Raw genomic sequence first — 18909 nt, 5'->3', positions numbered from 1 at the left:
CACCGATTTCACCTGGGTGCGCGCGCAGCACCTCGGGCGCACCGGGGTGCGCGCACAACGCCCGGGTTGCACCGTGGCCTGTGTGCTCGGGGCGCCTCGGGTGCGCGCTCGGTGTCGCCCCCGCGCGCGCGGTAGTGCGGGCAGCGCACCCCGGCCCGGCCCGGCCCCGACGAGAACGCAAACGGGCAAAAGGTTTATTCAAATAGCATTGCGACGCCCGGCGAAAAACTAAAAAAGGGTGCAACACCGGGACTTCCCGGGAGGTCACCCATCCCAGTACTACTCCGGCCCAAGCGCGCTTAACTGCGGAGTTCTGATGGGATCCGGTGCACTAACGCTGGTATGATCGCACCCGTTATGAGCTTGTCGCAGTGTGTACTTAGCAAACCGCGACCCACGTGCGAATCCACCCCGGCCACCCACCCCCGTCGAGGTGCACACCCTCCCTCGCGAAGTGCGCCCCGTTCGCCAAGTGTGAGCCCTGCCCGGGTGCGCGCACCTTGCTAGGGCGTCGGGTGTGCACCCGGCCCGGCCTACGTGCGTGCACCTGGAGGGGGCGTCGTGTGCGTGCAGTGTCCCGTCTGCAACGCGGTGCCCACACACCACCTCGGGCGCAACGACCTGCGCTCACATGTGGGCCGAGTGCACCTTGGTGCATGTTCGGGGCGCCTCGGGTGCACGCTCGATCTTGCCCCGGTGCACCAAGGCGCTCGGTTTGCCCCGGGTGCGCACTTGGTGCAAGGTGGGCACCCAAAATAGGGATCAAGCACCAAAACACAAGTTTCGGGATGCAAAATGGGACCCAAGGACCACAAATGCGTTCCAAGACCCATGATGGGTCCACGAGAACAAAAATGTGTTCCGAGACTTAATAAACAAATATTGGGTTTTAGGAGAAGAAACATGCTCTGATGCCCAAAACGAGAATCGACCCCGAAAAGGCCACAGGCCAAAAGTGGGATGCGAGACAAAAAAAAATGGGACCCGAGGACCAAAATTGGGTTCCCAGGTCGAAGACAGGGCAACCGGACAAGAAACGACCTCTAAGGCTCGAAATGAGTCCCGACGACTAAAACTTGACAAGAAGCACCCATCAGGCACCCAACTCGACACCCATGGGATGCCGACCCACCCGGGCTTCCACCTAGCACACCTTGGCACCCACCCACCCTCGCACCCAACCTCGCACCCAACTTAGCACCTTTGAACCCACATTGGCACTCACCCTGACCCTGGCACCTTGGAACCCACATTGGCACTCACCTTGACCCTGGCACCCACCTTTGCACTCACCTTGGGACCCACCCTGGCTCCCACCTCGGCACCCACCCAGACACCCACCTTGGTTCCTTGGCACCCACCTTGGATCCTTGGCACCCACCCCGACACCCACCTTGGCACGCAACTTGGCTACTTGCCACCCACCTTGGCTCCTTGACGCCCACCCCGACAACCACCCCGTGACCTACCCTGGCTAGGGTTGGTGCACACCCACCCTGGTGCCCACCTTGGCACCCACCCTATGACCCACCTTGGCACGCACCTTAGTACCCACCCCGTTACCCACCCTAGGACCCACCCCGTGACCCACCTTGGCCAGGGTGGGTGCCTTGGTGCGCACAACTTGCCTGGGCTGCACACCAGGGCGGGCTCAAGATGGCACCCGCGTTCCGTTTTTTTTACTATCTTTCAAAACGGAAATTTTAAAATCTCATTTTTTTCTTTTTTTTGCCTTTTCTGGAAATTAGTGAAGGCAGCGCATCAAAGGTGCGCAATGCTGGTGCGAACCCGGGAGCGCTCCGATGTGTGCTCCAAGGTGCGGCGTGCACGAAGTCCGAGCCCGGTTTGCCCCGGGTGCGCACCTCGCGTGCACCTTCGCCGGGGTGAGCACCTTGGCTGGGTTGCGCGCCCTGGTGCGTACCAAGGAGCGCTCTGAAGTGTGCTCCAAGGTGCGGCGTGCACGAAGTCGGAGCCCGGTTTGCCCCGGGTGTGCACCTCGGGTGCGCACCTCGCGTGCACCTTCGCTGCGGTGGGCACCTTGGCTGGGTTGCGCGCCTTGGTGGGCACCATGCAGTGCACGAAGTCGGAGCCCGGTTTGCCCCGGGCGCGCACCTCCGCCAGGGTGGGCACCTTGGTGCGCACAACTTGCCTGGGCTGCGCATCAGGAAGGGCTCAAGATGGCACCCGCGTTCCGTTTTTTTCACTATCTTTCAGAACGGAAATTTTAAAATATCGTTTTTTTTTGCCTTTTCTGGAAATTAGTGAAGGCAGCGCATCAAAGGTGCGCAACGCTGGTGCGAACCTGGGAGCGCTCCGATGTGTGCTCCAAGGTGCGGCGTGCACGAAGTCGGAGCCCGGTTTGCCTCGGGTGCGCCCTGGTGGGCACCATGGTGCGCACCAAGGAGCGCTCCGAAGTGTGCTCCAAGGTGCGGCCTGCACGAAGTCGGAGCCCGGTTTGCCCCGGGTGTGCACCTCGGGTGGGCACCTTGGTGCGCATGCCTTGCCTGGGCTGCGCACCAGGGCGGGCTCAAGATGGCACCCGCGTTCCTTTTTTTTCACTATCTTTCAAAACGGAAATTTTAAAATCTCATTTTTTTTTGCCTTTTTCTGGAAATTAGTGAAGGCAGCGCATCAAAGGTGCGCACCTCGCTGCCCACCACGGTGCGCAACGCCGGTGGGCACCCGGGAGTGCTTCGAAGTGTGCTCCAAGGTGCTGCGTGCACGTTGTCGGAGCCCGGTTTGCCCCGGGTGCGCACCTCGCGTGCACCTTCGTCGGGGTGGGCACCTTGGCTTGGTTTGCCCCGGCTGCGCTCCGAAGCGGGGTTATTGGAGCGCCGCCTCTTTTTTTGTCGGAGCGTTTGGTGGGGTTTCTCGCATTGGCTCTTCCGAGGCCCGGTTGCCACCCTGGCGCGCACGAAGTCGGAAGTAGGGTTAATTGCCCGGGTGCGCACCTTTGCCAGGGTGGCACCTTACCTGGGCTGCGCACCAGGGCGGGCTCAAGATGGCACGCGCGTTCCGTTTTTTTCACTATCTTTCAAAACGGAAATTTTAAAATCTCCTTTTTTTTTTGCCTTTTCTGGAAATTAGTGAAGGCAGCGCATCAAAGGTGCGCACCTCGCTGCCCACCTTGGTGTGCTCTGAGGTGCGCACCCGGGAGCGCTACGAAGTGTGCTCCAAGGTGCGGCGTGCACGTTGTCGGAGCCCGGTTTGCCCCGGGTGCGCACCTCGCCTGCACCTTGGCCGGGGTGGGCACCTTGGCTGGGTTTGCCCAGGGTGCGCTCCGAAGCGGGGTTACTGGAGCGCCCCCTCTTTTTTTGTCAGAGAGTTTGGTGGGGTTTCTCGCATTGGCTCTTCCCAGGCCCGGTTGTTGGGTGCGCTCCCACCCTGGCGCGCGCGAAGTTGGAAGTTGGGTTAATTGCCCGGGCGCGCACCTTCGCCAGGGTGGGCACCTTGGTGCGCAAACCTTGGCTGGGCTGCGCACCAGGGCGGGCTCAAGATGGCACCAGCATTCCCTTTTTCTCACTATCTTTCAAAACGGAAATTTTAAAATCTCGTTTTTTTTTTGCCTTTTATGGAAATTAGTGAAGGCATCGCATCAAAGGTGCGCACCTCGCTGCCCACCTTGGTGTGCTCCGAGGTGCCCACCACGGTGCGCAACGCCGGTGCGAACCCGGGAGCGCCCCGATGTGTGCTCCAAGGTGCGGCGTGCACGAAGTCGGACCCCGGTTTGCCCCGGGTGCGCACCTCGCGTGCACCTTGGTGCGCACACCTTGGCTGGGTTGCGCGGCCTGGTGGGCACCATGGTGCGCACCAAGGAGCGCTCCGAAGTGTGCTCCAAGGTGCGGCGTGCACGAAGTCGGAGCCCGGTTTGCCCCGGGTGCGCACCTTCGCCGCGGTGGGCACCATGGCGTGCACGAAGTCGGAGCCCGGTTTGCCCCGGGTGCGCACCTCGCGTGCACCTTCGCCGGGGTGGGCACCTCGGCTGGGTTGCGCGCCCTGGTGCGCACCAAGGAGCGCTCTGAAGTGTGCTCCAAGGTGCGGCGTGCACGAAGTCGGAGCCCGGTTTGCCCCGGGTGTGCACCTCGCGTGCGCACCTCGCGTGCACCTTCGCTGCGGTGGGCACCTTGGCTGGGTTGCGCGCCTTGGTGGGCACCATGCAGTGCACGAAGTCGGAGCCCGGATTGCCCCGGGCGCGCACCTCCGCCAGGGTGGGCACCTTGGTGCGCACAACTTGCCTGGGGTGCGCACCAGGAAGGGCTCAAGATGGCACCCGCGTTCCGTTTTTTTCACTATCTTTCAGAACGGAAATTTTAAAATCTCGTTTTTTTTTGCCTTTTCTGGAAATTAGTGAAGGCAGCGCATCAAAGGTGCGCAACGCTGGTGCGAACCTGGGAGCGCTCCGATGTGTGCTCCAAGGTGCGGCGTGCACGAAGTCGGACCCCGGTTTGCCCCGGGTGCGCACCTCGCGTGCACCTTGGTGCGCACACCTTGGCTGGGTTGCGCGCCCTGGTGGGCACCATGGTGCGCACCAAGGAGCGCTCCGAAGTGTGCTCCAAGGTGCGGCGTGCACGAAGTCGGAGCCCGGTTTGCCCCGGGTGCGCACCTCGCGTGCACCTTCGCCGCGGTGGGCACCATGGCGTGCACGAAGTCGGAGCCCGGTTTGCCCCGGGTGCGCACCTCGCGTGCACCTTCGCCGGGGTGGGCACCTTGGTGTGCAGACCTTGGCTGGGTTGCGCGCCCTGGTGGGCACCATGGTGCGCACCAAGGAGCGCTCCGAAGTGTGCTCCAAGGTGCGGCCTGCACGAAGTCGGAGCCCGGTTTGCCCCGGGTGTGCACCTCGGGTGGGCACCTTGGTGCGCATGCCTTGCCTGGGCTGCGCACCAGGGCGGGCTCAAGATGGCACCCGCGTTCCTTTTTTTTCACTATCTTTCAAAACGGAAATTTTAAAATCTCATTTTTTTTTGCCTTTTTCTGGAAATTAGTGAAGGCAGCGCATCAAAGGTGCGCACCTCGCTGCCCACCACGGTGCGCAACGCCGGTGGGCACCCGGGAGTGCTTCGAAGTGTGCTCCAAGGTGCTGCGTGCACGTTGTCGGAGCCCGGTTTGCCCCGGGTGCGCACCTCGCGTGCACCTTCGTCGGGGTGGGCACCTTGGCTGGGTTTGCCCCGGCTGCGCTCCGAAGCGGGGTTATTGGAGCGCCGCCTCTTTTTTTGTCGGAGCGTTTGGTGGGGTTTCTCGCATTGGCTCTTCCGAGGCCCGGTTGCCACCCTGGCGCGCACGAAGTCGGAAGTAGGGTTAATTGCCCGGGTGCGCACCTTTGCCAGGGTGGGCACCTTACCTGGGCTGCGCACCAGGGCGGGCTCAAGATGGCACGCGCGTTCCGTTTTTTTCACTATCTTTCAAAACGGAAATTTTAAAATCTCCTTTTTTTTTTGCCTTTTCTGGAAATTAGTGAAGGCAGCGCATCAAAGGTGCGCACCTCGCTGCCCACCTTGGTGTGCTCTGAGGTGCGCACCCGGGAGCGCTACGAAGTGTGCTCCAAGGTGCGGCGTGCACGTTGTCGGAGCCCGGTTTGCCCCGGGTGCGCACCTCGCCTGCACCTTGGCCGGGGTGGGCACCTTGGCTGGGTTTGCCCAGGGTGCGCTCCGAAGCGGGGTTACTGGAGCGCCCCCTCTTTTTTTGTCAGAGCGTTTGGTGGGGTTTCTCGCATTGGCTCTTCCCAGGCCCGGTTGTTGGGTGCGCTCCCACCCTGGCGCGCGCGAAGTTGGAAGTTGGGTTAATTGCCCGGGCGCGCACCTTCGCCAGGGTGGGCACCTTGGTGCGCACACCTTGGCTGGGCTGCGCACCAGGGCGGGCTCAAGATGGCACCAGCATTCCCTTTTTCTCACTATCTTTCAAAACGGAAATTTTAAAATCTCGTTTTTTTTTTGCCTTTTATGGAAATTAGTGAAGGCATCGCATCAAAGGTGCGCACCTCGCTGCCCACCTTGGTGTGCTCCGAGGTGCCCACCACGGTGCGCAACGCCGGTGCGAACCCGGGAGCGCCCCGATGTGTGCTCCAAGGTGCGGCGTGCACGAAGTCGGACCCCGGTTTGCCCCGGGTGCGCACCTCGCGTGCACCTTGGTGCGCACACCTTGGCTGGGTTGCGCGGCCTGGTGGGCACCATGGTGCGCACCAAGGAGCGCTCCGAAGTGTGCTCCAAGGTGCGGCGTGCACGAAGTCGGAGCCCGGTTTGCCCCGGGTACGCACCTCGCGTGCACCTTCGCCGGGGTGGGCACCTCGGCTGGGTTGCGCGCCCTGGTGCGCACCAAGGAGCGCTCCGAAGTGTGCTCCAAGGTGCGGCGTGCACGAAGTCGGAGCCCGGTTTGCCCCGGGTGCGCACCTTCGCCGCGGTGCGCACCATGGCGTGCACGAAGTCGGAGCCCGGTTTGCCCCGGGTGCGCACCTCGCGTGCACCTTCGGCGGGGTTGCGCGCCCTGGTGGGCACCATGGTGCGCACCAAGGAGCGCTCCGAAGTGTGCTCCAAGGTGCGGCGTGCACGAAGTCGGAGCCCGGTTTGCCCCGGGTGCGCACCTCGCGTGCACCTTCGGCGGGGTTGCGCGCCCTGGTGGGCACCATGGTGCGCACCAAGGAGCGCTCCGAAGTGTGCTCCAAGGTGCGGCGTGCACGAAGTCGGAGCCCGGTTTGCCCCGGGTGCGCACCTCGCGTGCACCTTCGCCGCGGTGGGCACCATGGCGTGCACGAAGTCGGAGCCCGGTTTGCCCCGGGTGCGCACCTCGCGTGCACCTTCGCCGGGGTGGGCACCTCGGCTGGGTTGCGCGCCCTGGTGCGCACCAAGGAGCGCTCCGAAGTGTGCTCCAAGGTGCGGCGTGCACGAAGTCGGAGCCCGGTTTGCCCCGGGTGCGCACCTCGCGTGCACCTTCGCCAGGGTGGGCACCTCGGTGCGCACACCTTCTCAATGTTTTCTTGCCTTTTCTGGAAATTGGTGAAGGCAGCGCATCAAAGGTGCGCACCTCGGTGTGCTCCGAGGTGCGAACCCGAGAGCGCTCCGAGGTGCCCACGAAGTCGAAAGTCGGGTTAATTGCATTGTTTTCCCCGGGTGCGCTCCGAGGTGCGCAACATCGGCGCGCACCAAGGAGGGCTCCGAAGTGTGCTCCAAGGTGCGCACGATGGCGTGCACCTCTGGTGCGCACGATTCGGAGCTCGGTTTGACCGGGGTGCGCACACCTTGGCTGGGTTGCGCACCTTTTGTGCGCTCCAAGGTGCGCACGAAGTCGGAGCTCGGTTTGCCCCGGGTGCGCACCTTCGCCAGGGTGCGCACCTTGATGCGCACGCCTTGGCTGGGCTGCGCACCTTGGTGGGCGCCATGGTGCGCACCTTTCGTGCGCTCCAAGGTGCGCACGAAGTCGGAGCTCGGTTTGCCCCGGGTGCGCACCTTGGTGGGCGCCATGGTGCACTCCGAGGTGCCCAAGATTGGTGCGCACCAAGGAGCGCTCCGAAGTGCGCTCCAAGGTGCGCGCGAAGTCGAAAGTTGGGTTAATTGTCCGGTTTGCCTCGGGTGCGCACCTTGCGTGCACCTTCGCCAGGGTGGGCGCCTTGGTGCGCACACCTTGGCTGGGCTGCGCACACCTTGGCACCCGCGTTTCCTTCATTTTAAATTTTTTTTTTTTACAATCTCTCAAGTGGGAAATTCTATAATCTCAACTTTTTTTGCCTTTTCAGGAAACTTTTGAATGGAGCGCATCATTGGTGCGCTCCGAAGTGTGCTCCAAAGCTCTCTCCAGCTGCGTGCACCTGCCCCGGCCGCGCACCCGGCCCCGCCCAGCTTCGCTCACCTGTCCCGGGCGTCTGGTGCGGAACCTTAGAGTAAGAAACATCACCGTGCACCTTGGCCAACGTGCGCGACTCGACCGAGCGCGCACTGGCCGAGGTGCACACCGATTTCACCTGGGTGCGCGCGCAGCACCTCGGGCGCACCGGGGTGCGCGCACAACGCCCGGGTTGCACCGTGGCCTGTGTGCTCGGGGCGCCTCGGGTGCGCGCTCGGTGTCGCCCCCGCGCGCGCGGTAGTGCGGGCAGCGCACCCCGGCCCGGCCCGGCCCCGACGAGAACGCAAACGGGCAAAAGGTTTATTCAAATAGCATTGCGACGCCCGGCGAAAAACTAAAAAAGGGTGCAACACCGGGACTTCCCGGGAGGTCACCCATCCCAGTACTACTCCGGCCCAAGCGCGCTTAACTGCGGAGTTCTGATGGGATCCGGTGCACTAACGCTGGTATGATCGCACCCGTTATGAGCTTGTCGCAGTGTGTACTTAGCAAACCGCGACCCACGTGCGAATCCACCCCGGCCACCCACCCCCATCGAGGTGCACACCCTCCCTCGCGAAGTGCGCCCCGTTCGCCAAGTGTGAGCCCTGCCCGGGTGCGCGCACCTTGCTAGGGCGTCGGGTGTGCACCCGGCCCGGCCTACGTGCGTGCACCTGGAGGGGGCGTCGTGTGCGTGCAGTGTCCCGTCTGCAATGCGGTGCCCACACACCACCTCGGGCGCAACGACCTGCGCTCACATGTGGGCCGAGTGCACCTTGGTGCATGTTCGGGGCGCCTCGGGTGCACGCTCGATCTTGCCCCGGTGCACCAAGGCGCTCGGTTTGCCCCGGGTGCGCACTTGGTGCAAGGTGGGCACCCAAAATAGGGATCAAGCACCAAAACACAAGTTTCGGGATGCAAAATGGGACCCAAGGACCACAAATGCGTTCCAAGACCCATGATGGGTCCACGAGAACAAAAATGTGTTCCGAGACTTAATAAACAAATATTGGGTTTTAGGAGAAGAAACATGCTCTGATGCCCAAAACGAGAATCGACCCCGAAAAGGCCACAGGCCAAAAGTGGGATGCGAGACAAAAAAAAATGGGACCCGAGGACCAAAATTGGGTTCCCAGGTCGAAGACAGGGCAACCGGACAAGAAACGACCTCTAAGGCTCGAAATGAGTCCCGACGACTAAAACTTGACAAGAAGCACCCATCAGGCACCCAACTCGACACCCATGGGATGCCGACCCACCCGGGCTTCCACCTAGCACACCTTGGCACCCACCCACCCTCGCACCCAACCTCGCACCCAACTTAGCACCTTTGAACCCACATTGGCACTCACCCTGACCCTGGCACCTTGGAACCCACATTGGCACTCACCTTGACCCTGGCACCCACCTTTGCACTCACCTTGGGACCCACCCTGGCTCCCACCTCGGCACCCACCCAGACACCCACCTTGGTTCCTTGGCACCCACCTTGGATCCTTGGCACCCACCCCGACACCCACCTTGGCACGCAACTTGGCTACTTGCCACCCACCTTGGCTCCTTGACGCCCACCCCGACAACCACCCCGTGACCTACCCTGGCTAGGGTTGGTGCACACCCACCCTGGTGCCCACCTTGGCACCCACCCTATGACCCACCTTGGCACGCACCTTAGTACCCACCCCGTTACCCACCCTAGGACCCACCCCGTGACCCACCTTGGCCAGGGTGGGTGCACCCACCCTGGTGCCCACCTTGGCACCCACCCATCCTAGCACCCAGCCTGTGACCGGGCTTGGAACCCAACCTTGCACCCGCACCCGTCTTGGCCAGTGTGGGTGCGCACCCATCCTGGCACCCACGTTGTGACACACCCTTTAACCCACGCACCCTAGCACCCACGTTGGCACCCACCTTGGAACCCAACCTAGCAACTTGGCACCCACCCCGTGACCCACCTTGGCATCCACCATAGCAGTCGCCGACTTGGCACCCACCTCGGCACCCACCTTGACACTTGTGGACCCACCTTGCCACTCACCCTAGCATCGACCCATCCTAGCACCCACCCTGGCACCTTTGCACCCTAGCACTCACCCATCCTAGCACCTAACCTGTGACCCACCTTGACACTCACCCTCGCACCCACCTTGGAACCCAACCTAGCACCCACCCACCCTGACACCAACCCTAGCACCTACCCACCCTTGCACCCACCCTGTGACCCATCTTGGCACCCACCCATCCTACCACTCAACCTATCACCCACCTTCTCACCCACCTTGGCATCCACCTTAGCACCCACCCACACTGGCACCTTGGCACCCACCTCGGGCAAGGTGGGTGCACACCCACCCTGGCACCCAATTTAGAACCCACCGAGCATGTTACCCACCTTGGCACCCACATTGCAGCCCACCCTAGTACCCACCCTATGACCCACATTGGCATCCACACCCTAGCACCCAGGCACCTCGACACCCGCCTTGACACCCACCCTAGCACTGAACCTGTGACCCACCTTGGAACTCACCCTAGAACCCACCCACCCTGTGAACCACCTTGGCATCCACCTTAGCACCCACCCACCTTGGCACCCACTCTAGCACTCACCCATCCTAACACCCAACTTGTTACCCACCTTGGCACCCGCCCTCGCGTCCACCTTGAAACCCACCCTAGCACCCACCCACGCAGGAGCCCACCTTGGCACCCAACCTAACACCCACGCATCCTGGCACCCAACTTGTGACCCACCTTGGAACCCACCCTAGTACCCACCTTTGAACCCACTATATCACCAACCCACCTTGGCACCCACCCTATGACCCTCTTTGGAATCCACCCTAGCACGCACCCACCCTGGCACCCACCATGGAGCGCACCCTAGCACCCACCCACCTCGGCACGCACCTCAACACCCACCTTGGTGTGCGCACTGCGCCAACCTCTCAAAGACCCTATGTGGTGCGCTCCAAAGTGTACACCTTTGGTGCGCTCCAAGGTGCGCACCTTTGGTGCACACCGAGGTGCACACCAAAGTGTGCACCGAGGTGAGCACCAAAGTGCACTCCAGGGTGCACACCAAGGCGTGCACCTTTGGTGCGGTCAATGCAAACGAATTCGGAAGTTGGGGTCGATGTCCTAATCGCTGCTGCAGACTACACGTATGAGAATCGGACAAATAGCTTTATATAGGGGAGGTGTTGCGTTTGATGGGTCGACTCCCCTGGTTGTGTGCACTGCACCAACTTCAAAGACCCTGTCTTGTTTAAGAAGTCAAAAGTTGGGGTGGATGTCCTAATCATTGCTGCAGTCTACGCATGTATGAGAATCAGACAAATAGCTTATATAGGGGAGGTGTTGCATTCGGTGGGTTGACTCCCCTGGTTGTGCGCACTGCGCCAACCTCAAAGACCCCGCATAGCAGAAGAAGTCGGAAGTCGGATTTTGGTGAGCACCAAGGCGTGCACCTTTGGTGCGGTCAACGCAGACGAATTCAGAAGTTGGGGTGGATGTCCTAATCGTTGTTGCAGGCTACACATGTATGAGAATCAGACAAATAGCTTATATAGGGGAGGTGTTGGGTTTGATGGGTCAACTCCCTTGGTTGTGCGCATTACGCCAACCTCAAAGACCTTGTTTTCGTTAAGAAGTCAAAAGTTGGGGTCAATGTCCTAATGGCTCCTGCAGGCTACACATGTATGAGAATCGGACAAATAGCTTATATAGGGGAGGTGTTGGGTTTGATGGGTCGACTCCCCTGGTTGTGCGCATTACGTCAACCTCAAAGACCTTGTTTTCGTTAAGAAGTCAAAAGTTGGGGTCGATGTCCTAATTGCTCCTGTAGACTACACATGTATGAGAATCAGACAAATAGCTTATATAGGGGAGGTGTTGGGTTTGATGGGTTGACTCCCCTAGTTGTTCGCATTACACCAACCTCAAAGACCTTGTTTTCGTTTAGAAGCCGAAAGTTGGGGTCGATGTCCTAATTGCTCCTGCAGGCTACGCATGTATGAGAATCAGACAAATAGCTTATATAGGGGAGGTGTTGGGTTTGATGGGTCGACTCCCCTGGTTGTGCGCATTGCGCCAACCTCAAAGACCCTGCATTGCGGATGAAGTCGAAAGTCAGAGTTTGGTGTGCTACAAGGTGTGGTCGAAGGTGCTCACCTAGGTGTGCACCTTTGGAGCACAGGAAAAGTGCCCTCCAAAAGTGCGCACCTTTGGAGTGCACAAAAGTGCCCTCCAAAAGTGCGCACCTTTGGAGCGCAGAAAAGTGCCCTCCAAAAAGTGCCCTCCAAAAGTGCGCACCTTTGGAGCGCAGAAAAGTGCCCTCCAAAAAGTGCCCTCCAAAAGTGCGCACCTTTGGAGCGCAGAAAAGTGCCCTCCAAAAAGTGCCCTCCAAAAGTGCGCACCTTTGGAGCGCAGAAAAGTGCCCTCCAAAAGTGCGCACCTTTGGAGCGCAGAAAAGTGCCCTCCAAAAAGTGCCCTCCAAAAGTGCGCACCTTTGGAGTGCAGAAAAGTGCCCTCCAAAAAGTGCCCTCCAAAAGTGCGCACCTTTGGAGCGCAGAAAAGTGCCCTCCAAAAAGTGCCCTCCAAAAGTGCGCACCTTTGGAGCGCAGAAAAGTGCCCTCCAAAAAGTGCCCTCCAAAAGTGCGCACCTTTGGAGCGCAGAAAAGTGCCCTCCAAAAAGTGCCCTCCAAAAGTGCGCACCTTTGGAGCGCAGAAAAGTGCCCTCCAAAAGTGCGCACCTTTGGAGCGCACAAAAGTGCCCTCCAAAAGTGCGCACTTTTGGTGCGCACCAAGGCGCTGGTTCGGTCGTTGCAGGCGAGTTCGGAAGTTGGGGTCGATGTCCTGAGCGGAGGTGCAAACTACACAGGTGTCGGAATCGGACAAATAGCTTATATAGGGGAGGTGTATGCTTCGATGGGTCGACTCCCCAGGTTGAGCGCACCGCGCCAACCTCAAAGACCCTACGGTATGGATGAAGTCGGAAGTTGGGTCCGATGACCAATTCGATTAGTAGGTATGCTCATGAGGTCGGAATTTGGGTCCGATGACCTGCCATGTGCAGGAAGGCGAATGTTGACACTGTGCGTTGCAAGGTGCACACCAAGGCGCTGGTGCGGTCTTTTTAGTCGAGTTCGGAAGTTGGGGTCGATGTCCTGATCGGAGGTGCAAGCTACACAGGTGTGGGAATCGGACAAATAGCTTATATAGGGGAGGTGTATGCTTCGTTGGGTCGACTCCCCGGGTTGAGCGCACCGCGCCAACCTCAAAGACCCTACGGTATGGATGAAGTCGGAAGTTGGGTCCGATGACCGATTCGATATGTAGGCATACTCGCGAGGTCGGAATTTGGGTCCGATGACCTGCCACGTGCAGGAAGGCGAATGTTGGCACTGTGCGTTGCAAGGTGCGCACCAAGGCGCTGGTTCGGTCGTTGGAGGCGAGTTCGGAAGTTGGGGTCGATGTCTTGATCGGAGGTGCAAACTACACAGGTGTGGGAATCGGACAAATAGCTTATATAGGGGAGGTGTATGCTTCGTTGGGTCGACTCCCCGGGTTGAGCGCACCGCGCCAACCTCAAAGACCCTACGGTATGGATGAAGTCGGAAGTTGGGTCCGATGACCGATTCGATATGTAGGCATACTCGCGAGGTCGGAATTTGGGTCCGATGACCTGCCATGTGCAGGAAGGCGAATGTTGGGACTGTGCGTCGCAAGGTGCGCACCAAGGCGCTGGTGCCGTCGTTGCAGTCGAGTTCGGAAGTTGGGGTCGATGTCCTGGTCAGAGGTGCAAACTACACAGGTGTGGGAATCGGACAAATAGCTTATATAGGGGAGGTGTATGCTTCGATGGGTCGACTCCCTGGGTTGAGCGCACCGCGCCAACCTCAAAGACCCTACAGTATGGATGAAGTCGGAAGTTGGGTCCGATGACCGATTCGATACGTAGGCATATTGGCGAGGTCTGAATTTGTGTCCGATGACCTGCCATGCGCAGGAAGGCGGAATTTGGGTCCGATGACCGAGTTGATGGCGTGCCATGCGCAGAAAGGCGGAATTTGGGTCCGATGACCGAGTTGATGTTGATGGCCCGCCATGCACAGGAAGGCGGAATTTGGGTCCGATGACCGATTTGAAGGCGTGCCATACGCAAAAAGGCGGAGTTTGGGTCCGATGACCGAGTTGATATTGATGGCCCGCCATGCGCAGGAAGGCGGAATTTGGGTCCGATGACCTGACATACGCATGGAGTCCGACTCGGGGGCCGATGTTCGATTCGATGACTTGCATTGTGGGTAAAGTCGGAAGTTGTGGTCTTTGACCCGATTCGATGACCAGACTTCGGCTGCTTGAGAATCGGACAAATAACTTATATAGGGGAGGTAGTGTTCTCGAGCATCCTCCCCCCGTGCCCGTTTATGTCGATTGATGCTGGTGCTCGACTGGTTGGAGCGCTCGGATGCAAAAATCTTGCACCAGGATTTATCGATTGTGATGGACACGGCAAGTCTCCTGATTGCTATGCAGGAGCTCATCGTGAATCTCTATGCGGCCTTGGTATGGACTCGACCTGCGGAATGGTTCGGCAATGGTAGTCGCTCCAACACGTCCTTGCAATGGCCACAGAGGTGATTCGACTAGAGCTCCAGTCTAGCTTTTGGGTTGCTTGGCGGACTGGTATAGCCGCGATCGAGTTCCGGCCATGAACGTTTTAGATAGCTCTTGGGCTTTCTGGGACGGAAGTCGGAAGTTTGGGCTGTTGTCCGATTTGATGACCATTCTTCGGATGTGTGAGAATCGGACAAATAACTTATATAGGGGACTGTGTTGTCTCACGCAGCCCCCTCCGTGCCCCTCTATCTCGACCGATGTTGGTGCTTGAAAGGGTTGGGATCGCTCGGATTTATAAACGTGCACCACCATTTGTCGAGTGTGAGGGACGCGGCAGGTCTCCTAAATGCTATGCGGGCGCTCTCTGAGAATCTCTATCCGGCCTCGACACAGACTAGTCTTGCTGAATGGTTTGGCACTGGTAGTCGATCCAACACGTCGTTGTTGTGGCCGCCTAGGCGATTCGATTCGAGCCCCCGTCTAGCTTTTGGGTTGCTTGGCGGATTTTGCCCTATCCGCAAGTGAGCTCGGTCCCTAAACGTTCGAGAAACCCGATTGCTATGCGCCGACTCTCTTTCTTGCGAGCCTCCATCTAGCTTTTGGGTCTCTACGGAACGGAAGTCGGAATCTGGGACCGTTGTTTGATTCGACGAGGCAGACTACGGTTGTGCGAGAATCGGACAAATAACTTATATAGGGGAGGTGTTGACTGGAGCATTCTCCCCCGTGCCCCTCTAACTCGACCAATGCTGGCGCTCGAACGGTGGTAGCGCTCGGATTTTCATTGAGCGCCAGCATTGGTCGATTTAGAGGGGCATGCGAGATTCCCGAATGCTATGCGAGGGCTCTAACGGAAATGTCTATTGGTTTCGGTATGGATGCAATTGCGAGTGGTTCGGCAAAGGTAGTCGTTCCGATGCGTCCATGTCGTGGCCAAATCGATAATTCGATTTGAGCCCTCGTATAGCATTTGGGTCTCTCGATGTGATTCCGCATTCCAGTCCCTTTGGGCACTGCTTGAGCCGCATCCCAGGGGGTTCCCTTCCCAATAATCTGCCTCGCAACCCGATTGCTATGCGGTGAGGCTCCTCGGCCGCCTCGGAACTATCTGTGTATCAGACGCATCGCGGGATAAGGGGTTGGCAACGGTAGTCGCCCCAAGCGCGTCCGATGCTTGGACCATTCCGAGGCGGCCCTGAAGCCTCTTCCGTCTAGCCGTTGGGTCCTTCTCGCCGCATCCCTCGCCTCGCACCCCGATTGCTATGCGGTGAGGCTCCTCGGCCGCCTCGGAACTATCTGTGTATCGGACGCGTCGCGGGATAAGGGGTTGTCACTGGTAGTCGCCCCAAGCGCGTCCGATGCTTGGACCATTCCGAGGCGGCCCTGAAGCCTCTTCCGTCTAGCCGTTGGGTCCTTCTCGCCGCATCCCTCGCCTCGCACCCCGATTGCTATGCGGTGAGGCTCCTCGGCCGCCTCGGAACTATCTGTGTATCGGACGCGTCGCGGGATAAGGGGTTGTCACTGGTAGTCGCCCCAAGCGCGTCCGATGCTTGGACCATTCCGAGGCGGCCCTGAAGCCTCTTCCGTCTAGCCGTTGGGTCCTTCTCGCCGCATCCCTCGCCTCGCACCCCGATTGCTATGCGGTGAGGCTCCTCGGCCGCCTCGGAACTATCTGTGTATCGGACGCGTCGCGGGATAAGGGGTTGTCACTGGTAGTCGCCCCAAGCGCGTCCGATGCTTGGACCATTCCGAGGCGGCCCTGAAGCCTCTTCCGTCTAGCCGTTGGGTCCTTCTCGCCGCATCCCTCGCCTCGCACCCCGATTGCTATGCGGTGAGGCTCCTCGGCCGCCTCGGAACTATCTGTGTATCGGACGCGTCGCGGGATAAGGGGTTGTCACTGGTAGTCGCCCCAAGCGCGTCCGATGCTTGGACCATTCCGAGGCGGCCCTGAAGCCTCTTCCGTCTAGCCGTTGGGTCCTTCTCGCCGCATCCTTCGCCTCGCACCCCGATTGCTATGCGGTGAGGCTCCTCGGCCGCCTCGGAACTATCTGTGTATCGGACGCGTCGCGGGATAAGGGGTTGTCACTGGTAGTCGCCCCAAGCGCGTCCGATGCTTGGACCATTCCGAGGCGGACCCGAAGCCTCTTCCGTCTAGCCGTTGGGTCCTTCTCGCCGCATCCCTCGCCTCGCACCCCGATTGCTATGCGGTGAGGCTCCTCGGCCGCCTTGGAACTATCTGTGTATCGGACGCGTCGCGGGATAAGGGGTTGTCACTGGTAGTCGCCCCAAGCGCGTCCGATGCTTGGACCATTCCGAGGCGGACCCGAAGCCTCTTCCGTCTAGCCGTTGGGTCCTTCTCGCCGCATCCCTCGCCTCGCACCCCGATTGCTATGCGGTGAGGCTCCTCGGCCGCCTTGGAACTATCTGTGTATCGGACGCGTCGCGGGATAAGGGGTTGTCACTGGTAGTCGCCCCAAGCGCGTCCGATGCTTGGACCATTCCGAGGCGGACCCGAAGCCTCTTCCGTCTAGCCGTTGGGTCCTTCTCGCCGCATCCCTCGCCTCGCACCCCGATTGCTATGCGGTGAGGCTCCTCGGCCGCCTTGGAACTATCTGTGTATCGGACGCGTCGCGGGATAAGGGGTTGTCACTGGTAGTCGCCCCAAGCGCGTCCGATGCTTGGACCATTCCGAGGCGGCCCCGAAGCCTCTTCCGTGTAGCCGTTGGGTCCTTCTCGCCGCATCCCTCGCCTCGCACCCCGATTGCTATGCGGTGAGGCTCCTCGGCCGCCTTGGAACTATCTGTGTATCGGACGCGTCGCGGGATAAGGGGTTGTCACTGGTAGTCGCCCCAAGCGCGTCCGATGCTTGGACCATTCCGAGGCGGCCCCGAAGCCTCTTCCGTGTAGCCGTTGGGTCCTTCTCGCCGCATCCCTCGCCTCGCACCCCGATTGCTATGCGGTGAGGCTCCTCGGCCGCCTTGGAACTATCTGTGTATCGGACGCGTCGCGGGATAAGGGGTTGTCACTGGTAGTCGCCCCAAGCGCGTCCGATGCTTGGACCATTCCGAGGCGGACCTGAAGCCTCTTCCCTCTAGCCGTTGGGGCTTTCTCGCCGCATCCCTCGCCTCGCACCCTGATTGCTATGCTGTGAGGCTCCTCGGCCGCCTTGGAACTATCTGTGTATCGGACGCATCGCGGGATAAGGGGTTGGCAGTGGTAGTCGCCCCAAGCGCATCCGATGCTTGGACCATTCCGAGGCGGCCCTGCAGCCTCTTCCGTCTAGCCGTTGGGGCCATCTCGCCGCATCCCCCACCTCGCACCACGATTGCTATGCGGTGAGGCTCCTTGGCCGCCTCGGAACTATCTGTGTATCGGACGCATCGCGGGATAAGGGGTTGTCACTGGTAGTCGCCCCAAGCGCGTCCGATGCTTGGACTATTCCGAGGCGGCCCTGCAGCCTCTTCCGTCTAGCCGTTGGGGCCATCTCGCTGCATCCCCCACCTCCTCGGCCGCCTCGGAACTATCTGTGTATCGGACGCATCGCGGGATAAGGGGTTGGCAGTGGTAGTCGCCCCAAGCGCGTCCGATGCTTGGACTATTCCGAGGCAGCCCTGCAGCCTCTTCCGTCTAGCCTTTGGGGCCATCTCGCCGCATCCCTCGCCTCGCACCCCGATTGCTATGCGGTGAGGCTCCTCGGCCGCCTGGGAACTATCTTCGTATCGGACGCATCGCGGGATAAGGGGTTGTCACTGGTAGTCGCCCCAAGCGCGTCCGATGCTTGGACTATTCCGAGGCGGCCCTGTGGCCTCTTCCGTCTAGCCGTTGGGGCCATCTCGCCGCATCCCCCACCTCGCACCCCGATTGCTATGCGGTGAGGCTCTTCGGCCGCCTTGGAACTATCTTCGTATCGGACGCATTGCGGGATAAGGGGTTGTCACTGGTAGTGGCCCCAAGCGCGTCCGATGCTTGGACTATTCCGAGGCGGCCCTGCAGCCTCTTCCGTCTAGCCGTTGGGGCCATCTCGCCGCATCCCCCACCTCGCACCCCGATTGCTATGCGGTGAGGCTCCTCGGCCGCCTTGGAACTATCTTCGTATCGGACGCATCGCGGGATAAGGGGTTGTCACTGGTAGTCGCCCCAAGCGCGTCCGATGCTTGGACTATTCCGACGCGGCCCTGTGGCCTCTTCCGTCTAGCCGTTGGGGCCATCTCGCCGCATCCCCCACCTCGCACCCCGATTGCTATGCGGTGAGGCTCCTCGGCCGCCTTGGAACCATCTTCGTATCGGACGCATCGCGGGATAGGGGGCTGTCACTGGTAGTCGCCCCAAGCGTGTCCGATGCTTGGACCATTCCTAGGCGGCCCTGAAGCCTCTTCCGTCTAGCCGTTGGGGCCTTCCCGCCCCATCCCTCGCCTCGCACCCCCGATTGCTATGCGGTGAGGCTCCTCGGCCGCCTTGGAACCATCTGTGTAT

At 60.4% G+C, this 18909-nt stretch overlaps 2 non-coding genes across 2 annotated transcripts; both read right to left on the bottom strand.

The window, feature by feature from the left end:
* Window positions 1-235: 235 nt before the first annotated feature.
* Window positions 236-354, bottom strand: LOC131861286 (5S ribosomal RNA). Its single transcript, XR_009360361.1, has one exon. It is a non-coding gene; the product is annotated as a 5S ribosomal RNA (ribosomal RNA).
* Window positions 355-8171: 7817 nt separating this feature from the next.
* On the bottom strand, window positions 8172-8290 carry LOC131861275 (5S ribosomal RNA). Its single transcript, XR_009360350.1, has one exon. It is a non-coding gene; the product is annotated as a 5S ribosomal RNA (ribosomal RNA).
* Window positions 8291-18909: the final 10619 nt, after the last annotated feature.

This window comes from Cryptomeria japonica, unplaced genomic scaffold, assembly GCF_030272615.1.
Source record: "Cryptomeria japonica unplaced genomic scaffold, Sugi_1.0 HiC_scaffold_24, whole genome shotgun sequence".
Lineage (NCBI taxonomy): Eukaryota > Viridiplantae > Streptophyta > Pinopsida > Cupressales > Cupressaceae > Cryptomeria > Cryptomeria japonica.
The sequence above is the reverse complement of the archived record's forward strand: the minus strand, read 5'-3'. Positions and strand labels throughout refer to the sequence as shown.